This window comes from Diadema setosum, chromosome 20 (assembly GCF_964275005.1).
Source record: "Diadema setosum chromosome 20, eeDiaSeto1, whole genome shotgun sequence".
Classification (NCBI taxonomy): Eukaryota; Metazoa; Echinodermata; class Echinoidea; order Diadematoida; family Diadematidae; genus Diadema; species Diadema setosum.
In genome coordinates, this window is record NC_092704.1 from 33,622,011 (window position 1) to 33,631,784 (window position 9,774).

Genomic DNA, 9,774 nt, shown 5'->3' on the forward strand with positions numbered 1-9,774 from the left:
TATGTAAAAATGAGCAGGAGAAGAACTCTCGCACCTACCACAGCAATTTGCTCTTCCTTTTCGGCCTTTTGCAGTCATTAGGCCTACAAAAGATATGAAGACTCGAAGAGCACAGGAAGATACATTCACCAGCCATTCAGAGTCCAGTGGGATGAATGATATCATGCAGTTTTCAAACATGGATCACATTGGAATGAAAAATCTTCACCAACAATAATTGCCTACGCAGTTGTAAGCAACACTACGTAAATGTACGCCAGGTCTACGCAAGTCTACGCAAATGTCTACGTAACAGTACGCAACACTACGCCAAGTCATACGCGAGCCGAAAAAGTGCCTTCGTGTGAACACGGTTTGATCGCGTACTGTTGCGTATAAATGGCGCACAGTTGCGTAGGATTGCGTAGACTTGCGTAAAACCTGCGTATCAGTGCTCTACGCGGAGGGTACGCGAAAAAATTAAACATGTTTAATTTTTTGCGTACATCTCGCGTACGTATTTTGCGTCCCTCGGCGTACTCTTCCGTAGAGTTGCGTACTCATAGCATACAGATGCGTAGTGTTGCGTAGTCACTACGCAACACTACGCAACTCTACGCAACAGTACGTAAAGCTCGGTGTGAAACCCTCTTTACACAAGAAGAGAAAAGTGAAAACGCAGTGTGATGTCATTGGTTCGATGAGATTTGTTTCTGCGATACTTGCGTCCATAAATTTGATATCTGCACCACGGTCTGTATTATGCCAAACATGAATTCTATCGACAAATGTAACCCTATCACAAATCTAAGCCTAATCCAAAGTCCTTGGCGAAAACATAACCGGATCAACTGTCGTTGAATCAAATGTCGTGTAACCGTGAGTACAATCATAATAGAAGGGGGTTTCACACCAAGCTTTACGTACTGTTGCGTAGAGTTGCGTAGTGTTGCGTAGTGACTTCGCAACACTACGCATCTGTATGCTGTGAGTACGCAACTCTACGGAAGAGTACGCCGAGGGACGCAAAATACGTACGCAAGATGTACGCAAAAAAATTAAACATGTTTAATTTTTTCGCGTACCCTCCGCGTAGAGCACTGATATGCAGGTTTTGCGCAAGTCTACACAATACTACGCAACTGTGCGCCATTCATACGCAATAGTACGCCATCAAACCATGTTCACACGAAGGCACTTTTTCGGCTCGAAACATGAACATGAATGAAAATGACATGGCGTAGTGTTGCGTACTGTTACGTAGCCATTTGCGTAGACTTACGTAGATCTAGCGTACATTTACGTAGTGTTGCTTACAATTGCGTCGACTACTGTTATTGGTGAAGATTTGGCATTCCAATGTGATCCATGTTTGAAAACTGCATGATATCATTAATTCCACTGGACTCTGAATGGCTGGTGACTGTATCTTCCTGTGCTCTTCGAATCTTCATTATATCTTTTGTAGGCCTAATGACTGCAAAAGGCCGAAAAGGAAGAGCAAATTGCTGTGGTAGGGGCAAGAGTTCTTCTCCTGCTCTTCTTACATGCCTCTACTGATCAAGATGCAAACAATTCGCCAGCACTGTGTGAACTAATCTGTCAATGAAGCTTCAGCGGGAAGGTCCCTAAATCACCGAAGTAGAGGAAACAGAACGTGCTTCCACCCTTATTAGTTTCAACTGACCAAGAAAGGGTACACGTTCTAATGGAGTGGGTCAATAGCACCCGATGCTCTATGATAAGGCTTGTGAAGACTATAAAAAGGAGGCTAAGAAGCTGCTGTATCAGTCATCAACAAAGGAAAATGGAGATTGAGGTGGAAGGTAGGTTACAGTATAGTGATCAACCTGGCTAGCGCACGCAGACATGAGTGGAAACTCAACGAGATAAAGTTGCTAGAGCATCAGGGAGAATCGGTATAAAGACATGTCTCCTCATATTATTGGTGGCTTGGATGGCCAATAAGGCAGAGGAAGCTACTGCAATTGTAAGTGCCATTTAATCACACTGATCTAAATGATGGGTATCTCAACTTCCCATGGCACCATGAGGCAGTTACTTTGCTCATTTGCTGCTCTGCTTGTGTTGCCACGCTACAGTTCCTCCATGTCTGGCAGGTGGGCATTGTGCGTGTCTCCACGAACCTGAAGATACTTTATGCATGATAATGCTGCTGGCCATCTTTAATAATGAAATGAAGGTTATAGCAAGTTTGAAGCTAGGTTATAAAGATTTCCTGAAATTTGCATCTTATCATGTAATTCATGGTGCATGTCGTGTCAGGAGTTTATTGAACGCCTGTGGCTTCATTCACATGAAATTGATAAATGAAGAAACATCGTCGGCATGCAGTTTTTTCATCAGTTGTTCGCATTGCCCCTTGGTCGCCGCTGGATCCGAGATTTGACCCACACACTTCTTAATTCTGATTCTTGCAACATCTCATTTTCTTTTCTTTTCTCATTTTTGCAAAAACGTTTGTATTCATGCGAATGCTGTTTGTAGGACAGCTAAATGCTGGAGAACTGAAGATACCAGCAATGGATTTAACCTCGTCATATTACATGTATCATGTTTGAACAGGAGGCAATTAGTGGAATAAGAAGCAGAAAGCTATGCTGCAGTAGGTCTGCAGTTTCATTAATTTGTGCATACGCCCGCAGTACGCAGCTTCCCGCAACTGTAAGCAACTCTGCGCGGCCTGTACGCCCGACCTACGTTTATGTACGCAACTCTACGCCAGCTACACGCCGAATAAGCTACGTTGTTACGCGCTTCCTACGCAACCATACGTAACCCTACGCCGGGACTACGCAAATCACAATTATTTTTCATGAGTACGCAGCCGATTTCGGCGTACTCGCTACGCAACTCTGCGCAACTCTACGCAAATCCCGGTGTGAACCCCCCCCCCCCCCGTCACACAGTGCCTTACGATGGGTTACGTCCGCCGCGGGTAGATACGGATAAGTGGACGCAGGGGGACGCAGCGTGGACGCAGGCATCCAGCAGGGTCGTATGTTGACGTAACTGCCCGTAACTAATCCGTAAAGAAACGCAAAATGACGGGGCCAAGCCTGCGAAATTTTGAAATGTTCAAAATTTCGCAGAGGGACTCCACGGATGCAGACTGACGCAAGTAACCGTAACTAAACGTAACTATCCGTAACTGGACGTAACGATCCGTAACTTAGACGCAGACCATCCGCAAATAAGTTTACCTCCCGTCCATTTGCGTTTATTCCTGTCCACCGTAAGTATCCGAAATTAACCGCAATTTAACATATCACAACACTTATGACCGCTCACGGACATTTACGGGCAGTTAGGGATGCTGCGGACAACTGCGTTTTTTGGCGTTTTTTATTTTCCTCTCCCAAGGGTATAGAGACTCATGGTAAACTACACCACCCGTGTTGAACCGATGCATGGTCGAGTTATGAAATTTCTTCCACAAATGGTAATTTTACGTGGCACCCATATACAGATGACATTGTTGATCCTTGGTGCTGAACTTGTTTTTCTTGCACTGTTAGTCAAGGCGCTAATTCCTGTAAGAGGCTTAATTAAGGAGTTCGTTCAACCCACCCCGCAGAAAAGGTTTGACCAGACAAGGTGGTAGATGGGACCTCTATGAACATCCCCAGGTAGTATGTGGTTCCAAATTGTGGTGTCAGTAGAATTTTACTGGCCACTTTTCATCATGATTTGTTGGAACAAACGTAAAAGAGTCTGCGCACGTAAAGACTATTACAGGCACCACTAGCACTGCTACAGGCGCCAGTGCCAGTGCTGCGTGTAGTAGTCTTAGCGCGCATATACTTTTTCTTCGATAAACAAGGGTTTTGCCTGCAAACTAACTTTTCACGCCAAGCTGGGTTTGGTGTAGTGTAGTTTCTAGCCGTTTTTATTTCGACTTTATTTCAAGAGTTCAAGCAAGCCGAGTGAGAGCGCATACCCGGTGATTGTGACGACCGAATCGCAATCACTGGGTGTGTGCTCTTACTCCACTTAGCGCAATATATACAGCGGGCTTCTGCATAATACACAAGCTGCAACTCAGGGAAATAAAGACGAAAAAAACGGCTAGAAATTAAGACTAGGGTCGGTAAACGCTTGTCGCTATTTTGGGCACTGAAAACGACAAACTCACACAGTTTTTGCATTTATTTCATGAAGAATTCATCAAAACTGCATAAAACTATATATGTACATGTTGCTAGAGATGTCATCCATACAGTGGGATTTATTGTAAGTTATAATATCGTGCATGGTTACCCTGGTAACCGGATGCCTAAAGGTGACTGGTAACCCCCAAAATGTCTCCTGCTGCTGCAAACATTGTTTTTTTTTTCTTATAGATGCAATAAAAAAAAAAACCACACTTTTTTTATTGATTTTCATTAAAAAAATTTTTCCCTCTTGCCATGGCAACCAGTATTATCCAATCAGAATTTAGTTGTCAATAACTCAAAAACTAAAGCCCATAATTTCAAAAATCTCAATAAGCATATCCTTCCTTCTGCATAAAGTGTACGACATAATATAGTGAAGAATATTTTGAAGCATTCTCAAGTTACAGCAAAATTTGTAAGCAAAGGCATAATAAACGGCCATTGAAAGAAAAATATCGTTTTCGAATAGTAAAATGCATGAAAAAGTTGCATCCGTCGTACTTTCAACACAAATTTGACTTCAAAGCATAGGCAAATGTATATAGTTTTTAATAATGTATGGACACAAATTTCCCTTAAAAATAAGATGAATCCAGAAAGCAAAGCCAATATTCTATAGTAGCTCTTTCGAGTATTTACAGAGCGATGGTTATTCAAAACAATCCTGGAAAAGAGCAGAGGAAATTGTTTATGTTCTTAAAGGAAGTTTATTCAAGAATACCGATAAATTCCTTTCTAAAGAAGGAATATACACGTGCGCTGGATTATCCATCAAAGAATTAAGCGTACTTTTGTGTTCGTTAGCTATTGTAAAAAAAAACACACAAAAAAACATATATATATATATATATATATATATATAATATATATATATATATATAGAATGAAATGAAATATCATGATATGTAAATTTTATTCAAAAAGTGCAGTAATAAATTAATGCTGAGGAGAGAATGAGGGAAAAATCTTGGGCGTCTTTTCCCTTTTTATCCAGACTAATTTTACAGTGTAGAGCTCATCTTCAATGAGTGATGTGCACGAAAGGCAAAAGAAACAAACCTGTCTAAATTCCAGATATTTTTGGGAGTTACCAATCACCTGTAGGCATCCGGTTACCATGGTAACCATGCACAATATCATACCTTACAATGTATCCCATTGTATTGCTGACATCTCTAGCAACATGCACATATATAGTTTTAAGGCGTTTCGATGAATCCTTCGTGAAATAAATGCAAAAACTGTGATAGTTTTGTCATTTTCAGTGCCCCAATAGCAACAAGCGTTACCGACCCTAGTCTTAATTTCTAGCTGTTTTTATTTCGCCTTTATTTCTCTGAGTTACAGCTTGTGTATTGTGCAGAAGCCCACTGTATTACGCTAAGCCGAGTGAGGGTGCATGCTCAATGATTGCCACAAAAAACGGTTCAGGCGTCACAATCGCTGGGTATGCACTCTCACTTGGCTTGCTTCAACTCGGAGAAATAAAGACGAAATAAAAACGTCTGGAAACTACACTACACCGACCTCAGCTTAGCGTGAAAAGTTAGTTTGCAGGCAAAAACCATTGTTTGTCGCGGAAAAAGTCTTTGCACGCTAAGACTATAACACGCACCACTGGCATTGGCGCCTGTCGCAGTGCTAGTGGTACGTGTAGTAGTCTTAGTGTGCGCAGACGCTTCCCCGAAGAATATGGTCATGTCGCAACTAAAATGGCCTGTAGAATTTCATTGATCCACAATTTGATATCACATACTACCTAGGGGTGTTCCAGAGGGTCCAACCGACCACCCCATGCAGTCAAACCTTTTCTGCGGGGTGGGTTGAACGAAGTCATTTTTTCTGGGTCGCTGCGCCTGGACTATGTCTGAATGTATGTTATTCGAAAAGGGTCAGTATTTGGGTAGGGAATGGGTTTACATCATTTCATTTACTTTATTGGCCGGAGACGAGGTGAGGCAGCGATAAACTAAATAAAATGAGAACGACTGTATTTCTATAAAGTCTTAACCACTTTACACTCCATGGAATGTGTATTACATTTTTATTTTGTATTTTGGAAATGGAGGGGTGTTCTATTCGACGTCCAGATGTTTATTTTCTTTTTATATCTGGAAACTTATCAAGCATTACCGTAACTTTATTATATCAGTCTCCTTAATATAACCCAGTAAGTCATGACTATCGATGCAGAATTACAGCTAAATCAAAGTTGTTGTTTTTTTTCTATTCCATGACTGTAATTTAATTTTTCTTACTCTATTGTTTAAATCGATCGTATAGTTTTGGTTGAGACCTAATTTCAAGTTTCTAACATTTTTTGGTGAGATAATGAGAAACCTCTTATGAAATATGAAAGAGCATGTAATTCCATGAGGAATTCAACGTTTATTAAATAAAAATATATTAGTTTTGAAATGGCTGAGATATCCAAAACAGAATGATTCAATTAAGTGTGGGACCCACATTTTATTACGATCGCTTTGTTTTACTTTGTCTTTGGATGTTTCATCCATTCCAAACCCGATTTTCATCAAATTCCTCTTAAAATGGTGTGCTCTGTACTATTTCATGTGTTTTCTTGGTATCTCACAAAAAATTAAAAGCCCAGTTATCATCTCCACCAATACTGTACTATCCCTTTAACTTATCTTTTAACTTATATTATATTTGTGACCGTGCACCTCAAAACGAACATAAAGTCGCACACATTGATTTTGCGTGAGGACTGAAAATAAGTCAAATGGGTCAATCTAGCCGAACTTGACTTTTTCATATTTTCTGAAAGAGCAAGTCTTGTTTTACACCATGCTCAAATTTGGTATCATAAAACGGGCAGGAAAGTGTGTTTTTTTTAGCAGTTTATCTCGAACATTTTTGGTAGAATAGTGTGATTAGGTGTGTCTTTAGAATCCCTTTTTCATTTCTAAAAAACCTTGTCCACACTCTTCATTTTCAGCTCTAATAACTTTTGAAAGGATAGTGCTACTGCTTTGAAAGTTGGCATTAATTATGGACGGAATGTGTTAATGAGGTATGCTTAATTTCAATTTAATCCAATAATCTCTTCATTGTTGTTACTCTGGTGGTTTACTTCCTGTTTTTTGTCCCATTCATCGCACAGCCAGCACGGTTTGGTAAAGATTAAGCGCTTGAATAGACACTGTACTTCAGAGCCTCTTTTCTCAGTTCACATTTTTCCTGAGTTTGTGCTTTCTTTCCAATATTTAAATAGGTTTTGAGAGTCCATTTGATTTGAGTTATACATCATTTTACAGCTTAAAGTCTGCTCTTTCAGAATATGGTCTTAACTAAAAATTCATGTCTGGCGACTTTTTGTTTGTTTTGAGGTGCAGGGTCACATTTTATTTGTGGTATAATTATGCTATGTATACTGGACATTGATGACGTATATTCATATTTGAGTTGCGCAAAATCAATTCAAACTTAGAGTTCAAAATTTCATCATTCTTCTACTGCTGTAAAAAATTTAAGTTAAGTTCAAGTTCTAATTTATTCGTTTTTTTCCACAATATTCAAACATAAATCTCACTTTCTTGTTTGACAGAAACAATACATACAATTGTACAGAGAAAACAACAATTATAGAAAAAAAAATAACAGTAGCGATACATTGCAATAGTTGCTGGGGTAACCAAAGTGAAATAGTTGTCAATATATGCACTGTGTGAAAAAAAACAAAAACGGAGGGACCCACTAAAAAGACAAAGCTTGTAGAGTGTGGGCCCCTCTTGTACTAAAAGCCCGATGCAAAAATGAATTGAAAACAACAGCAAATCGGCCCAAAAAAGTTTGTCACACAAACGTTTGGCAGCCCACTAAGAGATAACCTTGTCGTCATAATACACTAACTGAGCAGGGATCGTCAGAGAAAACCACATTATCCGTAATTATTCATAACAGTCTGTAACTATCCGTAACTCTCCGCAAGTATTCAGAAGTATCCGGAAGTTTACGCAAGTCGAAAAAACAAATAAGGCGTCAATTCGTAAGATTATCCGCAAGTGGGCGCAGGTGTTCGCATCTGATCGTACCTGTTCGTATCACATGCATTTTTCCTGTATTTTTTATACAAAATTCCTGTGACGGCAAGGGATCCGCGAATGACTTTTTAGGAAGTAACTCCGGACGCAGAGCATTATGTGATTGGGGCTTTAGATTGCGGTCTCCTGCATTTTCTTTCTTAATAATTTGACCTAATGATCAACGATTTTTCCCTTTGTGACCGTGCATCACAAAACGAACAAAAAGTCGCACCCTTTGATTTTACATGAGGGCTCAAAAAAGTGAAATGGGTCAACCGAGTCAATCTTGAGATTTTCATATTTTCTGAAAGAGCTATCCTTCTTCTACATTATTGGTTAGTTTGGGATCATAACATGCATTGGAAGTGTGTTTTCAGCAGTTTTTCTACAACTCTTTTTTTTTGGGGGGGGGGGAGAATAGAATGATCAGGTATGTCATACAGTCCCTTTTCATTTATTGAAATCCTTCACATACTCTGGAATCACTTTCAATTCTAATAACTTTTGAAAGACTATGAACTCTACTGGTTTGAAAGTTGGCATTAATTATGGACAGAATGTGTTGATAGAACATGCTAAATTTCAGCTTATCCTGATAATCCCTTCATTGTTGTTGTTCCTGTGGTTAACATCCTGTGTTTTGTCCTATTCATTGTACAGCCAGCACGGCTTGGTAAAGATTAAGCGCTTGAATAGACACTGTACTTCAGAGCCTCTTTTCTCAGTTCACATTTTTCCAGAGTGTGTTCTTTCTTTCTAGTATTTAGGTCAGGGGAGTCCATTTGAATTGAGTTATACATCATTTTAAAGCTTAGAGTCTGCTCTTTAAAAATCTGCCCTCATCTACAAAATCAATGTCTGGCGACTTTTTGTTGGTTTTGTGATGCAGGGTCACATTTGTTCGTGTATATTACTACAATTCACATATTCTGTATTTAATGATTAGTATATTCATTATCATACATACATTCATTTTTTTGGTTTAATGTATGATAATTTTGGGAAATTGTTTGTTACGTTACATTCATTTTGTGAAAATACAGAAATCAAATAAAATTAAAGAATGGAATTAAATGACCTGCTATATGATAGAAAATTAATATTTATCAAGGTCGATCATAGATGACTATTGATAGAACCACAATACAGCATCTTTGTATAAATGTTCCTGAAAAGGGGACTTTTGTATTCATAGTACAAAGTTCAGAAATTGACCACAAATATTAAGCGATTCATTTGATAGAATATCGTGCTAAAATCAAAAGGAAACTGCAACAAACTGAGTGTGATTTTTCCTTATATATAATTGTAGTCGTCTTATTATCTAAATTAGAGTACATAAATATATTAAATTTAATTCATGAGTCTCTCGAATTGTCATTTTTACAAACATTACTGAAAAAAAATATCGGGGTGGAAAGGAATTTTTATCCAAACTGAAGTCCTTTTTACCATGAAAAATATATTACTCGACATTTACAATTTATGAATTTTACCTTAGATTTCGGAGTTCATATTGATATTACTACATAATCATTTTCGCTTGTTTATTTTTTCTTTTCTTAAACCCA